Source organism: Lepidochelys kempii, chromosome 8 (assembly GCF_965140265.1).
Source record: "Lepidochelys kempii isolate rLepKem1 chromosome 8, rLepKem1.hap2, whole genome shotgun sequence".
NCBI lineage: Eukaryota > Metazoa > Chordata > Testudines > Cheloniidae > Lepidochelys > Lepidochelys kempii.
In genome coordinates, this window is record NC_133263.1 from 72935544 (window position 1) to 72953735 (window position 18192).

The window sequence follows — 18192 nt, forward strand, 5'->3', positions numbered from 1 at the left end:
TATGATGGGAAATGTTTTGCAGAAGATATTGGTTTCTTCCAATTCATGTTTCCATTTATAAGTGAAAACCTTTGGTTTTTTTTCAAATGCTTAAGTTGGCATAAGCTTTTTTTAAACTGTATATTTGCAAATATTTTGTTATCTAAGATACAAGCCTTCATATAATAACTGCCTTATATCATTGTTATATGAACAGTAAAATGTTTTGATGAATAGCAAGGTCATTTGATGCTAAACTAATTACTAACATAGAAAGCCCTTTAATTATAGAATATTTATATTAATAGAAAATTAACTACCAGAAGAACACAAGCAAAACATGCTCCAACTCAAGAAGACAAGAAAATCATTGTTCCAAAACTTGTCATGTAAAGTTAACAACTTTTAGTTATTTCAGCTAAAAAAAAAGTTATTTGATTTAAAAAGACTTTTCAGAATTAAAACTTTTGTATAAAGAACAGGGGTGTTTGGACTTTTGAAAACAGAATTTTATTTCCTGTCAAACTAATAAAATTGAAAGAATATCTGAGAAAACAGACAACTTTTAAAGTTAGTTTTAACTCCCATTTAATTATCTGGATCATTCCTGCCACAAGAAGAACAAAGGCAATTAAAGCAATGTTGAATATTCATTAAACAGACTGTATATTCAGGAGCTGAAAGCATCACCTAAGCCAATCAAAGAGTGACAACAACCAATTTAAATCAAAACAAGTCTGAAAGAGATGTTTTCTCCTATAATTTCAAGAAAATAAGAAGAAGAATATAAAAGACTCTGAAGTGAGCACCCCACACATACACCCTCTTCTACTCTGCTTAGACAGTAAGTATTCCACAACTCATCTGGTCCATCTCTACAAGCAAGCTGCCACACATAGATAAGACAAATAGACAAGACTCAGGAAAAAAAACAACCCAAGGAAAGCCTTCCCACAACTTCAGCATGGATTGCTGAAAGTCAGCTAAAACACTTCAAGGGATTAGATTTAAACTCTTGTAATGATTTTATTGGGATCTGACAATGCTGTTATAACTTAAGTTACTAACAGTTTTTCTCTCTCTCCTCATTCTATCTTTAGTGGATGGCCCCTCTACCATAATATTTAAGCACCTCACCATCTTTATCCTCACAACATCTCTGTGAGGTAGGAAATGAGTATTATCCCCATTTTATAGATGGGGAACTTAAGCACAGAGAGACTAGTTTACCCAATGTCACACAGGAAGTCTGTGGCAGAGCCAGGAATTCAGTCCAGGCCTTCCAAATTCCAGATTTTCACCTTAACCGCTGGACTATCCTTCCTCTATATTTGCCTCAGCTTTCACCACAGCCATTTGGAACCCTCTGTGCAAACTGACAAGATTGAGGTCAATTTCATTCTGCTGCTGCTTGGGAAAGCCTGGAGAAGCATCAAAAACAGGGATTAGAAATATCCACTGGGAAGGAGGACCAAGAAATGGAGATAAGCAATGATAGAAACACTCCCTGCCCCCTCAAAGCCAGTAGCAGAGAACCCCCACCCACTCTCACACTAACCAGAAGGGCTGTGGCTTCAGAATGGGGTCGGGGAAGAGAGAGAGGGGGGGGGGGAGAGGGAACTTCCCTTAGAATAACCAAAGTCAGGTGGTTTGAATGACTGAGACTTCAAATCTATCAGACTCCTATTAGCCAGCCTCATATGAAAAATGGAGCCCCAGAGCAGGACCAAGGGACAGCACTCCAAAGGCAATCCTAGCACCAAGATCTTGAGGGTATTTTAGTAGGTTTAGGTCTCAGACTAGAAGATGTTGGGTAATTCTTTTCAAAACTATAAGGATATGGACAAAGTGGACAAAGTTCAGAGAAGAGCAACAATTTAAAGGAGGATATAATAATCCAGAAATATTTCAAAGGTGTAAAAACCACCAAGTGAAAGGAATTTAGTGTGCTGTAAAGAGGTATAACTAGGAGTAATGGAAATAAAGCTTAGGCTGAATATTGCATCAGGAAAAACTCTTCCTGACAATGAGATGTATTAAGGTGAGAAACAGTATCCTAAGGAAAGGAGAGAAAACTTTCCCTTGGGGATTTAAAATCTAGAGTTGACATAACATCTAAAAATGTTCTATCTGAAATAGTCCCACACTGGCAGAAAAATGTACTGGATGATCTAATAGGTCTTTTCCCCTCTCTAATATCTGATGCTATGAGAACCCATCCTAAGTGACTCAACAGGAAGTTATCATAATGCTCATTCTTGTATTAATATGATAAACAGCAAGATTATAAAGATGACAAAATTGGAATTCTATTTTCAAGAAAGCATTTGAAGTATTGGAAAGTGGACACTCCTTAGATGATGGAAGTTCTTCAAAGATCTGCCAAATATGCCCCCAATACAGGGCAGCATTTAAGCATGTGATTAATTTTAAGCATCTGGTTAATTCCTACTGATTTCAATGGGAGTCAAGCATGAACTTAAGTGCTACTTGTCCTTAATAAAGATGACCTCCAGAATCAGGGTCTATATGAAAAATCAAGACTATAGAGATCTTCAGAGAAAGATTTTCTAAACATACCATGTGAAGACACTTTTTTGGGTGTCCGAGTTTTATAGTTTCACATTCATTAACACCTTGACAGCTAGCCAGTGTGTATTCACAAGACCATGGCCTATTTAACACAGTGCTGTTCCTTTCAAATGAATGGTACACGCATATATGTATCCATATGCAAAGAGAAGTCCCTTTTTGTTGGACAGATTCACAGGTATCATTAACCAGCACAACGTCATCTGATGTCATCCTGTTAAACATACAATGGAAAAGGTGCTGAAATTGCTTTAATTGGTATATTGTAAATTTATCTGTATTTTTGTCTTGACACCACTCTCTCTGACTATATTTTTCCCAGTCAAACATTAATACTTAGCACTTACCATATATAGCACTTTTCATCCATTTATTCAGGGCATTAAAGATGAGTAAGTTCATTCTCCCCCATGTTACAGATAGGAAAACTGAAGAGTGAAGTGGCCTGTCCAAATTCTCATAACAAATCAGCCGCAGAGCCAGGAATAGAACCAGGTACTCCTGACTTTGTCCTGTTTCAAATCCACTGGACTGTTTTCACTGAATGACAACATTGTGGTAGTGCATGGGGGTAGCAAGACTGCTGGGTTGCAAAAAGTTCTAGGAGGATCACGGCTAGATCTGTTCAGAGAAAGGTAATTCTGTTTTGTGGAGGGTTTTGAAATTTGATTTCATTCCAATTCTTAATGAAAACCAAAAAATTTGAAATTATCTACAAAAAGAAAAGGAGTCTGGATCTGGGGCACTCGGTCTGGCAAGGATCATGGAAGCCCTTGGGTCTCTGACTCCATATCAGTCCACTAGGTGAGCTGGCAGAAAACTAGTCAAGTTTTGAAACCTGCGGGACAGGCAGGATTCCATCTAACCCTGCCTGGATTTTCTCACAACTTTGTTGAAATCAAACCATCTCTGAGACTTGTTTTCTTTTTGATAAGATTAGCAAATTCCAATGAAAAAATGTTTTGCCATTTTTTTTCAACCAATTCTAGTCATGCTCATCTTCTGTTTCTCTCTGACCAGACAAGAAGAAAGTCCCAAAACTTTCTGTTGAAACATCAGGTTAAGTAGGGTATGAAAATTTTTTGAGGATAATTTTGATAGTGCATAAGAATCAGACAATGAAAGAGATTTGGCACAAAAGGGAAACTGAGCCATCTAGTTTCATTGTCAAAGCTTAAAGGAATAAAAGAAATGAAACAGCCTCAGTGGTGAAAAGTACATTAGACTTTTAGAATGAGATTTTCAAAGCTGTCTTGGGCATTTACTTGCCCAAAAAGCATTGAAATTAATAGGTCATTAAGAAAATCTCAGCCTTAAACTTCTGTCACTTTGACTAGTGTAAGGTGATACTCGTAACATAGGGATACTTTAAAAAGAACAGTTTCCTCTGTGACAGCAGAGGTCTATTGCAGGGTCTATTACTGCCAATCACAAATAACCACTAGGGGAGGGCTGGCACTATTACTTGTAGTTGATGCTCTGTTAGGGAAGGGCACACCTAAATTGTAGTCAAATTTCCAAAGGAATCTTGCAGATGAAGGTACTGTTCTTCCCTACTAGTGCATAGGCCCCTACCTGGCAGATAAGGGTACTGGGGGTGCTTGAAGTAGTAATAATGAACAACAGATACATGGTTTCCATCATCAGCACCCCCACTATAAAAATTATTCCAGCACCGCTGGCTGAATCAGTGCTTCATGATGGCCACCCCGACCACAACCCCTACACATGCAAAGCTGATGCCCCCTCTTCAAGTGATATTACAAGCATCTTTCATGTAATATGCAGGTGAATATAACCCATGTTTTATCTTCCCTTTGGAGAGCCTCTTAAGGAACTTAAGTCACAGAAGACTTTTGATAAGTGGAGTATTAGAACCTTTTGCAAGAGAGGTGATTGTTGAAGGCCAACATGCATGTGAACAAGGATGACCCAGTGGATATAGCGTACTTGGACTTTCAGAAAGCCTTTGACAAGGTCCCACATCAAAGGCTATTAAGCAAAGTAGGCAGTCATGAGATAAGGGAAGGTCTTCTCATGGATCAGTACCTGGCTGAAAGATAGGAAACAAGGGGTAGGAATAAATGGTCAGTTTTCACAGTGGAGAGAGCTAAATAGCCTGGTCCCCCAAGAATCCGTTCTGGGACCTGTGCTGTTCAACATATTTACAAGTGATCTGGAGGAAAAAGGGTAAATTGTGAGATGGCAAAGTTTCCAGACAATATAAAATTACTCAAGATATTTAAGTCCAAAGCTGACTGCAAAGAGTTACAAAAGGATCTCACAAAAACGGGTGACTGGGCAAAAAACTGACAGATGAAAGTTACTTGTTAATAAGTAAAAAGTAATATGCAGTGAAATATATAGTCGCAACTACACTTACAAAATGATGGGATCTAAATTAGCTTCTCCCATGCAAGAAAGATCTTGGAATCATTATGGATAGTCTTCTGAAAACCTCTTGCCCAATGTGCAGTGGCAGTCAAAATAGCTAACCGAATGTGAGGAACCATTAGGAAAGGAATAGTATGACAGAAAATATCATAATGCCAGTATATAAATCCATGGTACTTTTTCACTTTGAATATTGCATGCAGTTTTTGTCATCCCATCTTGAAAAAGGAATATTAGAATTGGAAAAAGTACAGAGAACAAAAATGATTAGGGGTATGGAACAGCCTCAATATGCAGAGAAACTGTTCAGCTTAGAAAAGAGAATGAGGAGGGATATAATAGAGGTCTATAAAATCATGAATGGTGTGGAAAAAGTGAATAAGGAAGTGTTAGTTACTCCTTCATGTAACACAAGAACCTAGGGTCACCCAGTGAAAATAGGCAGCAGCTTTAGAACAGACATAACAACGTACTTCTTCATCCAGTGCACAGTCAACCTGTGGTACTCATTGCCAAGGATGTTGTGAAGACCAAACTATAACTGGGTTCAAAAAAGAATTATATAAGTTCATGAAGGATAGGTCCATCAACGGCTATTAGCCAAGATGGTCAGGGATGGAACCCCATATTCTGGGTGTCCCTGAATCTGTGACTGCCAGAAGTTGGGACTAGATGACAGGGGTTGGATCCCTCTATAATCGCCCTGTTCTGTTCACTCCATTTGAAGCTTCTGGCACCAGCCTCTACCAGAAGACAGGATACGGGACTAGATGGACCATTGCCATACTGGGTCGGACCATTCTTATGATCTTTCCCTCCCCCAGATCACACCATGTCCATTACAGCTTTGCCACCTGGCTCCCCCCTGCACTGAATCAGCATTTACCCACTCCTGCCTTCACCTTCTTTTTGTCCTCATGCCCATTTTTCTTCCTCTCCCATCCCTCTTATTCCCCACTCCTACAATAAGATTTTTTGCTAGTTTTTTTATTATTATTTTTGTCTGAGTTTTACAGGTGTTGCATCATCCCCTGCTGCACTGAATTGACACTTCTAAAAGTAGCAGCCTTGGAGTGACTGACTAGAGCCATTGCAAGCAGAAGTGTCAATTTAGTGCAGCAGGGAATGGTGTTGCAGCTGCAGAAAGAGAACAGAGGCCTTATTTTATGCTTTTTTTAAATGGTAAAAATGTTAGAAGGGAAGGAAGGCTACAAAACAAATAAGAAGGGAGAGGGGAAAAATCAAAAAGGGAGTTGAGAAGAGAATGTGAAATAGTGAGAGAAAAATAAACGCAAAGAAATTATTAAAATGGTCTATTAATAGGATGGAAACTTTTTTAAAATCTGGAATTTCTATTAAGTTAAAAATGCATCATGTGCATATTTCAGACAATACTAACCTACTACTTGTTTGTCTGTTTTAGAGGAAGAAATCTGACCCACAAAACTTGGTTTACTACTCAAAATTATTTACTATGTGCTGTGGATTGTTTCTATTTTAAGATTATAAGCAGGAATACAGTCTTTTTTCTCCACCACCCAGCACTTGTAAGCCCAGAACTAAAACTTACACATATCTTGTATATTCGATTGATTCCATAAGGTTTTCATCAAAATTCAAAACATAACTATGTTTAGATATATTCGAACATTTTTATTGCATTTAGTTATGAAACATGAATTCTTATTGATAGAATCTGGGGCACATGACATTGCTAGATCATTCCAAACAAGTTAATTCTGAAATGGGCTTGAATCAATAACACAAAAGAGGCATTACAGCCAATTTTTATGGTAGTCATGGTTGTATAAAATAAAATCAAGACAATCAGAATGAAAGTTCCCTGCATCACAAATATAATTTGCAACCTACTCTAGACACAAAGAGGAAATAGATAGGTAGGTAAAAGATATAGATAAAAACAAATGAAAGATATGTAGGAGTACAAAAACTGGCAATATAGAAAGAATGCAGAGTAATTGGCAGCCAATATGGTGAGGGGAAATGACCAAGCATGCCAAATAAGTAATTCACGGGTAAATAGAATGCTTTCCTTTCATTTGGGCTTTTTGAACGTTTATGGAAAAGCTCTCTTTATTCTGTGTCTGTAACTCATAGATAGACGGGGGCTGTATCTACAAATAAGTCTATCAGTGCAATGCTTTGCTTTTAATGAAATGGATTTTTAATTATGAAAACAGCTATATTTCATTCTGACTTGCTCCATTTCCAGAATGTCAGCAGGAAGGAGTACATCAAATGCACTTGCTTTCCATGTCCTTCACTAAATCAACAACGATGAGGTGTGCAAGCATTGGAAGAAAGTGTTACTATTATACTACAGGTTTCAGAATAGCAGCTGTGTTAGTCTGTATCCGCAAAAAGAAAAGTAGTCTGTAAGCAAGGATTGGCCTGTCTCCCAAGATTTGTGAGAGCGATGGGTCGTCCTTCAGGATAGGTTGTAGATCCTTGATGATGCGTTGGAGAGATTTTAGTTGGGGGCTGAAGGTGATGGCTAGTGCCGTTCTGTTATTTTCTTTGTTGGTCCTGTCCTGTAGTAGGTAACTTCTGGGTACTCTTCCGGCTCTGTCAATCTGTTTCTTCACTTCAGCAGGTGGGTATTGTAGTTGTAAGAACTAAAACCTCTCCAACGGATCATCAGGGATCTACAGCCTATCCTGAAGGACGAGCCATCACTCTCACAGATCTTGGGAGACACGCCAATACTCGCTTACAGACAGCCCCCCAACGTGAAGCAAATACTCACCAGCAAACACACACCACACAACAAAAACACTAACCCGGGAACCTATCCTTGCAACAAAGCCCATTGCCAACTGTGTCCTTATATCTATTCAGGGGACACCATCATAGGGCCTAATCACATCAGCCACACTATCAGAGGCTCATTCACCTGCACATCTACCAATGTGATATATGCCATCATCTGCCAGCAATGCCCCTCTGCCATGTATATTGGCCAGGCTGGACAGTCTCTACTTAAAAGAATAAATGGACACAAATCAGACGTCAAGAATTATAACATTCAAAAACCAGTCAGAGAACACTTCAATCTCTTTGGTCACTCGATTACAGACCTAAAAGTGGCAATTCCTCAACAAAAAAACTTCAGAAACAGACTCCAATGAGAGACTGCTGAATTGGAATTAATTTGCAAACTGGACACAATTAACTTAGGCTTGAATAAAGACTGGGAGTGGATGTGTCATTACACAAAGTAAAACTATTTCCCCATGTTTATTTCCCCCACCTACTGTTCCTCAAACGTTCTTGTCAACTGCTGGAAATAGCCCACCTTGATTATCACTACAAAAGGTTTTTTTGTTTTTCTCCCCGGCTCCACACTTGCTGGTAATAGCTCATCTTACCTGATCACTCTCGTTACAGTGTGTATGGTAACACCCATTGTTTCAGGTTCTCAGTGTATATAAATCTCCCCACTATATTTTCCACTTAATGCATCCGATGAAGTGAGCTGTAGCTCATGAAAGCTTATGCTCAAATAAATTTGTTAGTCTCTAAGATGCCACAAGTACTCCTTTTCTTATTATACTGCAGAGATATAGAAAAATTCAAGTATTTTTATTGTTTTTATTGATCTTGGAGGGCTCTATGGCACTGCTGCATGTTTCCTGACAATGGAACCCTACCTACGTTACTTTGGACTCCATCTGAATAAATAAGCTCTAAAGTGCTGAGATGTCCCTTTTTGTTGTTCTCTTCCTCAAGGACATTTGTTCAAAGTGTGCTGTTCTTCCCATTCCCCAAAGCAGACATTGTCTTGAAGTGTTTTGAATGAACCTCTAAGCACACAAATACCAGAGGATTTATCCCACATATGTAGAAAAGTCAGAAAGGGAAGAGACTGACAATAACACGTATCCTTGCTTTCTGGACACAAAGAATTCTCCCTTCCAATGCACAGTTCCTATACTGGCATAGAATAAGCAAATAAGTCATTCTCAAAAGTATACATATGTGAGGCGGCATATTACCCATGGGGTAGCAGAAATGGGCATTTTCCCATTTGTACCATTAAGTATATACTAATTTCAGGACGTTTGACAATTATATTTATCTCTAACATTATCCACGCTGCCTACCCTCCTTTACCCTCCCATACACACACTTACTGTCTTCTGGAATTATTTGCTTTAAGGTAGTTCAATGCCTTGGGACACTAGATAATTTGGTTGCCATAAAGCAGGACAGCATTTCAATTTGTCTTGGGCCATGAAATTCACTTCACTTTCAGTATTTCAATGGTATGTTTTGTTCTATGTACACTAGTTCAAGGAAGCACAATGTTTTCCATACAACAATTATTTTTCCTTTTCCTTCCAAAGATTACTATCTGTGAGCACGGGAGCAGCAGCACCCAAAGTATGATTAAAGAGCTATAGGCTGTGCAGCTGGTAGGTGAAAGGGTAAAGAAAGCTGACATCTGATGTTCACATAATACTGGTCTAAGATAATCCATGTTTTCCCACAAAGCAGCACAGAAACAGAATCAGATCTAGGAGTCCACCCACAAGGTTTTCTAAAATATCCCTGTTTTCCTTCAGCCACTCCCAAACCTGTGTCTTTTCCATTCTGCCTCATGGTTAATTGGCAGAGCCTACCAATCAATATTTACAGTGGGTCTCCTCTTTCTTCTTTCAAATCTCTTCTAAAGCCTCACCCGTTTGATGACACCTATGTGAGGTTCTGACACCTAGTACTGCGGGGGTAAACTATTTAAAATCCTAACTAAATGTATCAGATCAGAATCTCAGAGAAAAATGTTGCTAAAATTAACCATATAGTTTGTCAAGCATTAGCTATCTCAGGACTCAGCACAGAATAAGGACATGGGGGAGTTACTCAAAGGTCAGTACTAGAATTAAATATGTAGGGCAGATAAAAATGGTATGTGACTTGGGAGTGTGACTGCACGTGCTCAGATAGGTGCAGAAAGAAAAGGAGCATGCATGTCAGTCAAGTGAGAAGCTTCTGGAAGTTGTGTGTGGTCATAAAAAGAGGCAAGTACAGATGCAAGAGAGCGGATTGAACCCTTCTCAGTTTTGTTTAGGAAGGAGAGAGGAGAAAGATGCTTGCTGTCTTGGGTCCTGAATGTTATTTAAGTAAAGCAGACAGGGCTATAGTTCTAGAGGACAGACATCATGTGGAAGAACCTGGTAACAAAAGAGCATACTGCATGCTGATTCCCAAACCTGACTGAACCAGAATATTCTTTCATCCTGGATATGCCACACATACTTCAAAGACTGACGCATTGTACAGTGAATGATGCACTATCTGTGACAGGAACCCAGATGCTGCAAGAGAGGCTGATCAGAGAAATGGAATTTCAATTTAGTAGGAGCAGTTCAGTTATGAAAAACAACAATTTAGGAGTGAGACTGATGCTCTGCAACAGAATAAGTGCAGAACTTTTTTGCAAAAGGATGTTGGGACAGCCAGTGCCAACAGGTAAATCTTTGATGAGGATTTTGTTTGAACTTTTTATACCACTTTAGATAAATTCACTGTGCCAATATTTGTGAATAGGGTCCAGTTTGTGTCGCCCACCAAATTGACCCTAACATTGGGTGAATCCTGTGGTTGTACCTCTCATTTTAATAATCATAGTTTCACATCTAGGACAGAATTTGTAACTTTAACTACAGTTTTAATGTATTATTTTCAAGTACCTCATTTAAATTGCAGCAATTCTCTAAAGCAAATACCTCCTGCCCCGGGACTGTATTTGTTAATTCCCCATTAAAATACATCCTTTCCTCACTAACATACCATTTTAATGCTCATGCCCACTTATAAAATCACTATTAAATATTGATCAAAAACATAATTGTATCATAAGCTGAAGCACTTGGTTAATTGCAGATCCAGAGAGTGGATACACACTGTATATGTTTTAAACATATTGCAGTGGTTTCCTGTGCTAATTATATAATGATTATTCAGTATAAGTTTAAACTTTATGTTCACTTAATTAAACAGCATTTAAATTTGAAAGTCCCATCCTGCAAGTTAAAAACAGAAACTGTTACTTACGGTTTTTAGAATTTAAAATTGTGGTAATTTAATTTGCTTCTCTAGGAGGTGTTTGTAATAAATTAATGGAGATAACAGAAACAGTCAGTTGACAGGGACAGAATATTGTTCAAAATACACCTAATATCTATCACAAGTGTAGATTCATCATTTAACACTCTTGTTAGGGCTGACAAAATTATTTTAGGGTATGGAAACATCAGTATGTTGCCTTGCCTTTTCTCACATTCCTCTTCCTTTCTCCCTTGTTACCTCTCCTTCACTTTGCCCACCTCTCCCATTCCTTTCACCCTCCCTTCTCTTCAAATACTCACTGTTCGTTATGCCAATAACGTTGTTTAACTGTCACAGGTGAAGATAAATCATGCAGTACTGTTTCTGTTCTCTGAATGGATGAGAGTGCAGGCACGTCTGGCATGAATACTTGCATGCACGGATTTACATGAATGCAATCAGTGTGAAATGTAGTCAATCTTAAAATGTGTTTAACTAGTTTCAGGTATTAAATCTGCCCCAGAGTCTCCATGCCCATTTTTATGATTTTACAATCACATTTTCCTATTTTTTTAAAAAAAGTTTCTCATTACTCAGTTGCTGTGTGAAAGATGACTGTCTATACACCCATCACTGTGAAATGCATAAAGTAACCAAACTAGAAAAAAATATTTTTCTTCTTTAACCTTTCACTTGTAGTCCTCTTAGGCGTTACTTGAAATATATTTGGTTAAAAATATTCAGACAATGTGATTTAAGTTGATCATTGCCTTAAAAATTCTCTTTACATAAATACTTATACAAGCAATCTTGAAATTCACTTCCTGAAAGCAGTCGCCAGTAAATATTGACTATATGAAAGTTTATGCAAATTAAAAACAAAGGTCTGAATTCTCAGTTAGTGCGGAGGGTAAAGGGCCTTAAAATGAGCAAAAATTACTCTTACCCTGCCAGAGCACTGTAAAGGGGCCTTAGTAACTAAGAATTCAGGCCAAAAGGTGCACAAGCACAACCAAAGACAGTTCGTGTTTAAATCTGAACACTTTATTCACTCAACACTTATTCCATTAGCAACACACTGAGCAGTCCCGTCCCATATTGCTACCAGTGTTAATGTTCTAAATTGATCAAACTGCAGCTAATCATGAAGAAGGTACAAAAATGATGCCTTAAACCAGTGGTTCTCAACCTTTTTCATTTATAGATCTCTAAAATTTTCAAATGGAGGTGCAGACCCTTTTGGAAATCTTAGATATAGTCTGTGGACCCCCAGGAGTCCACAGACCACAGGTTGAGAACCACTGCCTTAAATTACAGGAATCCTTATTAAGATTGGTTGGTGCTTCACTAAGAGGCTGAAATAACAGTAGTTAAATCCAGAAGTAAGGTTTTTTTATTATAACCTGTAACAAAATCAGCATTGTAACAGTGATTAATATTTTTTAATAATCTCAGTGCTTCAAGACTCCTATAATAATAGAGCAATCATGCATCACTTCTGTTTTCCAACAGACCTATTAGTCTCTGTACTGTGTTAATGTAATTACAGCCTAATGGTTTACACTATTATAATAGCACTACATTTTTTACTAAATCAAGTACAGTATATAAAAGTTAATTTAAATAACTCCAGGCTTTGAAACAATGCATTCAGATATGTAAAGAAACCTGTTCCTTTTTCTTCTGAGTGAGGAAAACAAAGCTGTCAAAATGGTTAGAGGCTTTTTTTTGTTTGTCTTTTTAATAAGGTGGAAGCAGTATAATATTAGAAGCAGAAATTAAGTAATTACAGCATAAAATCCTCAAGTAAAATATGAAAAAATATCTTGTGATATTTTGATACTGTGATTTAGCAGTCTCACTTGATTAACATTGTGAAATTATCAAAGGATATAAAATGGCACTAATTAGAATCTAATTTTTTATTATTGCACACATTTTGGATGTTCTAATTTAATGAAACTACTAAAACTGAGCAATAGAGTAATATTGCATCATAACAAATAAACAAAATAGTTCTGAATTTATGACGAGTAACATCAACCAAGCTACTATGCAATCAGCAAGCATTTCAGTAAGTTATATTTCTGACAAACTACTATACAGTATACCTAGTTTCTTCAGTGACCATGAATATAAAGAAAAGGAGTACTTGTGGCACCTTAGAGACTAATCAATTTATTTGAGCATAAGTGAGCTGTAGCTCACGAAAGCTCATGCTCAAATAAATTGGTTAGTCTCTAAGGTGCCACAAGTACTCCTTTTCTTTTTGCGAATACAGACTAACACGGCTGTTATTCTGAAACCATGAATATAAAGGTAACGCTTCAGTGACTGAGAGCCCAAACTTGCATATCCTTACACATTTGAATAGTTCTTAGTCATCTAAATAAACCACATAATTCATTGAAGTACAAGAACTACCTACGTGAGCAAGGATTTGCTCAATTAGGCCATTAAAGTATATAGAAATAGTGCTACAGATATCCTGTAGAATACATTGCAGTGTTCCATTTATATATAAAACAGTGAAAGATTTCTAGAGTATCTACTGAGGTGACACTGCAGGTCATAATATTGAGGCTGGCTGCACTTTCTAAATCAGTCAAAGCAATTTTGAAAAGAAAAATTTTTGTACTCTTTCCCTTGCCCCTCCCCCCTCCCCCAATCCCCCCATATTTTGCTTTATTCACGGTTTTGGTGAAATTACTGTTTTTGTAGTAGCAACATGGATTTGTTTGTTTGTTTGTTTTCAGAAAGCGTTTTCCTGGAATATGAACACATTTTTGTTCAATATCACTGGGAAACGGACCTAGTTTTTGTTCAAAACATGTCAATTAATTTGGAAAATAGGCCATTTCTGCTCAAAAATGTATTAGTGATAATTTCCACAAAATTAGGCCTATTTTGAAATTCACAGCAAATGTGAAAAACAGTCTCCTTTAAGAATATTTTACATACCATTACCCAGTGACTCGGTTGAAAAATTATCAATATTTAGCTTGCTTTCTTGTCTGAATAATAGCACTATTATTTTAAACCACTACAAAATCAGCTTTGATTTTTAATCTCCATTTACTGTTATTTGCAAATTCACAATTTAAAATCAATTTTACAAATGGTATATTAAATACATTTTTGTCCTAAGTATTCTTCCACCATGTACAAATATGCAAACAACTACAAATATGACACCTTCCTTTTCCTTTTATTGAGTAATGAATGCAAACCCACTGAGTTCAATAAATATGCTCTAGTCATAGATTCACATATTCCAAGGCCAGAAGGGATAACTGTGATAATCTAGTCTGACCTCCTGTATAACGTAGGCCATAGAACTTCCTCTAAATAATTCCTAGAGCTGGTCAGACATTTGTCATCAACAATTATCCCATCAGAAATCTGCTGCTTCAATTAAACCAAAAATTTGTGAAATCCTATCATTTTGCTGAAAATTCATTATGGAAAAAAATGGAAAAAATGTTTCAAAAATGGCAAAACATCACATTTCAATGCTTTCAGAAGGAAAGTTTTGACTTTTCATTTTGAAATTTACTTTATATAAAAAATGAAAAGGTCAAAATGAAATGAAACATTTCAATCAATCCTAAATTACAAAATTTTGGATTTTCATCCCAATTTGGGATGGAGAAAAAAATTAAATCTTGAAATTTTCCATAGGATAGAAAATATGTTTTCTGACCACCTCTAAAAATTACTCATGTGTATCTGCAGAAGAATAGTCCAAGTTATTATCTCCTGAAAGTTTTCTGACGTAGTATACTAACTTTGTGGAGATATTTAATAGTTCTGATTAACTTGGGTAACTAAAAATGAAGCAAGTCTATCACCCACATTGTTTTGTGGCTCATAACCATAATCCTTATTTAATTATTTACTTGAAGAGAGCAGTTTCATTATGCTTACTGTGAATCCAAAGTAACTTATGTTTGTGGGTAGTGGAAATTTACAAAGTACAATGCTCACTGAGGCTTGTTTCAGTTGAACTAGTCTTCCATGGTGTCTACTGGCCTTAAGTCTCTGGAATCCTCATATTCAGCAGCTCACAAGCTAATTCTAAGTCTTCAGAAGAAATTATCATCTTTTACTCCTTTCTGGCAGCTGCAGAATGACACATAGATATGCAGCTCTGCCCCATACTCCAGACCATAACGTTCAATTCTTCCCCCCACCCCAGCCATGTAACCATAAGTAGATTTATTTAATTATAAAAAGCAGAATAAAAACAAGAATATACAAAGCAATTTAAAAAAAATACTCAGTGTTCCTTTTCCCTCCTGTCCCCATCACAAGGTCATATTTTAATAAATAAAAATAAAATAAAGAATAAAGAATATTTCTCTCATCTCTTCCCTCCATTTCTAATCAAACAGTAGGCTTCCTCCAGTGCTATCTTACCATTTACAATACAGTTGGAAGAGTTAGGTTTGGGGCTGATTAGAACTGGGGATGATTTATGTGTCTCCATTACAGTTAGGATATACACTAGTTCACATCTCCAAGTTAGGGCTTGGCTGGGGACTGATTAGAAGGCCTAGGCTCAGGGTTATGAGTGGCCAGATTATGGCTGGGGCTGCTACATTGTCCTGGGATTAAAGATTACAGTTAGGGCTGGCTGGGGAGACTGAGCTATTGATATGGTTGGGAAGCCTGAGGTCGGGTCATGGCTGGTGCTGGCTTGTGAGCCCAAACTAAGATTACATCTTGAGCCAGTTCAAATACTTGGGCTAGGATCAGAATTGGGGATGGCTGGTGAGCCCAAGCTAGGGTTAGTGGTGGGGCTGGCTGGCAGCACACAGGGTTATGACTGGCTGGCGGCCCTGCATAGGGTTAGAAATGGAGCCAATTTGTGTGTTTGAGCTTGAGGTCATTTGAGAGGCTCCAGTGTAAATTTACAGTGAGGGCCAGGCCAAAGAAAATAATCCTGCACCTTCCAGGTTAACTCTGCAACTATTTATTGATTTACAATGTTGTGTGCCATAGCTGGATGATCTTCCCACTGATTCCATTATCCTAAAGCAGAAACTGTAGCATTACATGGAGCATGTTCAGCAATCTTCCTGAACCACACAAGGCTGCTGATACTGAAATCTCTGTATTGCCAGTTTAAAGTTAGGATCAGCAACATTGGCTTAAGTTATTTCTGGCCTTATTGTTTAAAATGCCCAAATTCTTTGGGCCACAGTTTGGCCCCGTCCTACACAGACAAGCTGGGACAGAAGGGGTGGTAACACTCTTCCCATACTCCATACTACCCTGCATGATCTCTCCACATCTGTGCTGTAGGCACAGAGAGAGTGAATGTGTCTGGTACTCCTCCCTCTATGCAAGGGGCTGGGGGCAGAAAAGGGTGGCACCAGCCATTTATGTCAGAGCATAATATACTCCCTGGAAGGGCCAGTAGCAAATTTCTTCCCCTGCCCTCTCAGGAGCAAGTAAAGAGCCTGATAATTAAAACACATTTTCTGGGCTGCGCCTAGGGATGCATAACTACGTGCTATACCGTACTCAGGACTAGATAGACAGGGGCAATCCATCCTGTAATAAGCAGAATCAATTTTGGCTGAGTATTTAATGGATAAAGTTTTTAGAAAATAATAAGCAGTATAGGCAGGGAACTATGGAACGATCTCATGCAACAGGTTACCTAATTTCAGCAGTAGACTGCCATAACACTTGTCATTTCATTATTAATGATTTCCAGATCGTCTCAAGATATTTATCTATTTTAATAAACAGAAAGTGTTACTGACAATTCAGAATCCTGGGTTTTTTAATAAAAGAATAAACTATTGAAGAGCAGCAGACATAGTCCTTGGTCCCTATCTCTCTTAGATGATGGATGTTAGTTCAGGACTTTGTTTGTCACATTCCTCCAGTTTTTAATCAGCTAGATTGCTTAGATTTTTGTAATAAAATGAAAATAGAACAATCAGTTTCAGAAACTTTCCTTTTGCCCTTCCTACTACTTCTGAACTCGCCTTGGTAAAGAACTTGTCATATTAGGCCTTAACATGTAATTTACCTAGTGTCTAATGGAGGTTAAGGGCATAGCACTTCACAAAACTGGGTTCATCATGCTCATTTCATTTTCTGCTGGAGCTGGTTACTAAGGCTCAGTCTGGCAGCCACTAAAGTCAGCAGGAGTTTTGGCTCTTTTTTCAGCAGGAGTGGAACTGAATCCTAAATTACTTTTGTACATTGAATACGGTATGGATACGTGTGAATACCAACACCTTTAGCGAATAGTACCTGCAATAATTGTGTTTTTATTCACCTTTTCATACAGGTTGGCTGCAATAAATGCCTGCTTATTTACCATTATATGAAAACACCTTACCACCCCCACTAAATATTTCATCAGGAAGGATCCCAAAGTGTTTTCCAGGATCATTATATCCACTACTAAAATGCAGGCACTTCTGAATCAATAAACACTTCAGCCCACAACAAAGTCACAAGAGTGTTTTTAGAAGGAAAACTGAAGAGCAATATATCTAATTTGTCCAAGACATGGAGACCAGAAACCCTACCCTTGCAAAATGACCCAGGGGATCTTTAAAAACCCTCAAGTTCGCAGGAAATGGCGTTTTACTTTTCAACTGCCTCTCCAGTAGCATTGTTCCTGCTAGTGCCATGTGAAAGCATTAACTCAGTATTAACTCACAGGTAAAAACACTGCCTCCTGAGTATCTAACACCACTCCCCGGCAAGACCTTGCTGTTTAAGAGATCTGACAAGATAACAAGTCCTAGGTAGTATGGCTGCAGGCCATCACATATTGCCTTAGAGGGATTTTTTTCCTGCCTAAAAACTGTTACATCTGGAAAACTCTTTTCATTTATACATTGAAAAAACATTAGGACATGTATATGAAACATTGTATTTCCCACACTTCCATTTGAAAGGCTTTTCACTAACATACTTTATGTGGTTTAAAAAAAATGTATGATTAATATCTTTCCAAATGCTTTGAAATGTGCTACACAGAAAGGGGAACAACTTTCTTAGATGTAGAGTTAAAGTCATGAAATGCATTTTAAAATACAATTGCCCATTAAACCCACAAGGTTTCACAGATGAAAGCATAAAAATGAAGGGCAATCATGAGTCAGATAATACTAAAACCAAGAA

The 18192-nt window shown here is 37.7% G+C and overlaps 1 protein-coding gene across 6 annotated transcripts in view; it reads right to left on the reverse strand.

The window, feature by feature from the left end:
• Window positions 1–18192, reverse strand: part of LOC140916053 (uncharacterized) — a 258662-nt gene that overhangs the window by 46743 nt on the left and 193727 nt on the right. The window contains exon 1 of one of the 6 annotated variants that reach the window (XM_073356980.1): window positions 11358–11446. The exons of 3 other annotated variants lie outside the window; for them this stretch is intronic. The gene's annotated coding sequence lies outside the window, so the exon portion shown is untranslated. Of the gene's footprint in view, window positions 1–11043; window positions 11087–11357; window positions 11447–18192 lie in introns of those variants that run through there. 2 more of the 6 variants (XM_073356983.1, XM_073356982.1) reach the window with 2 other exon arrangements.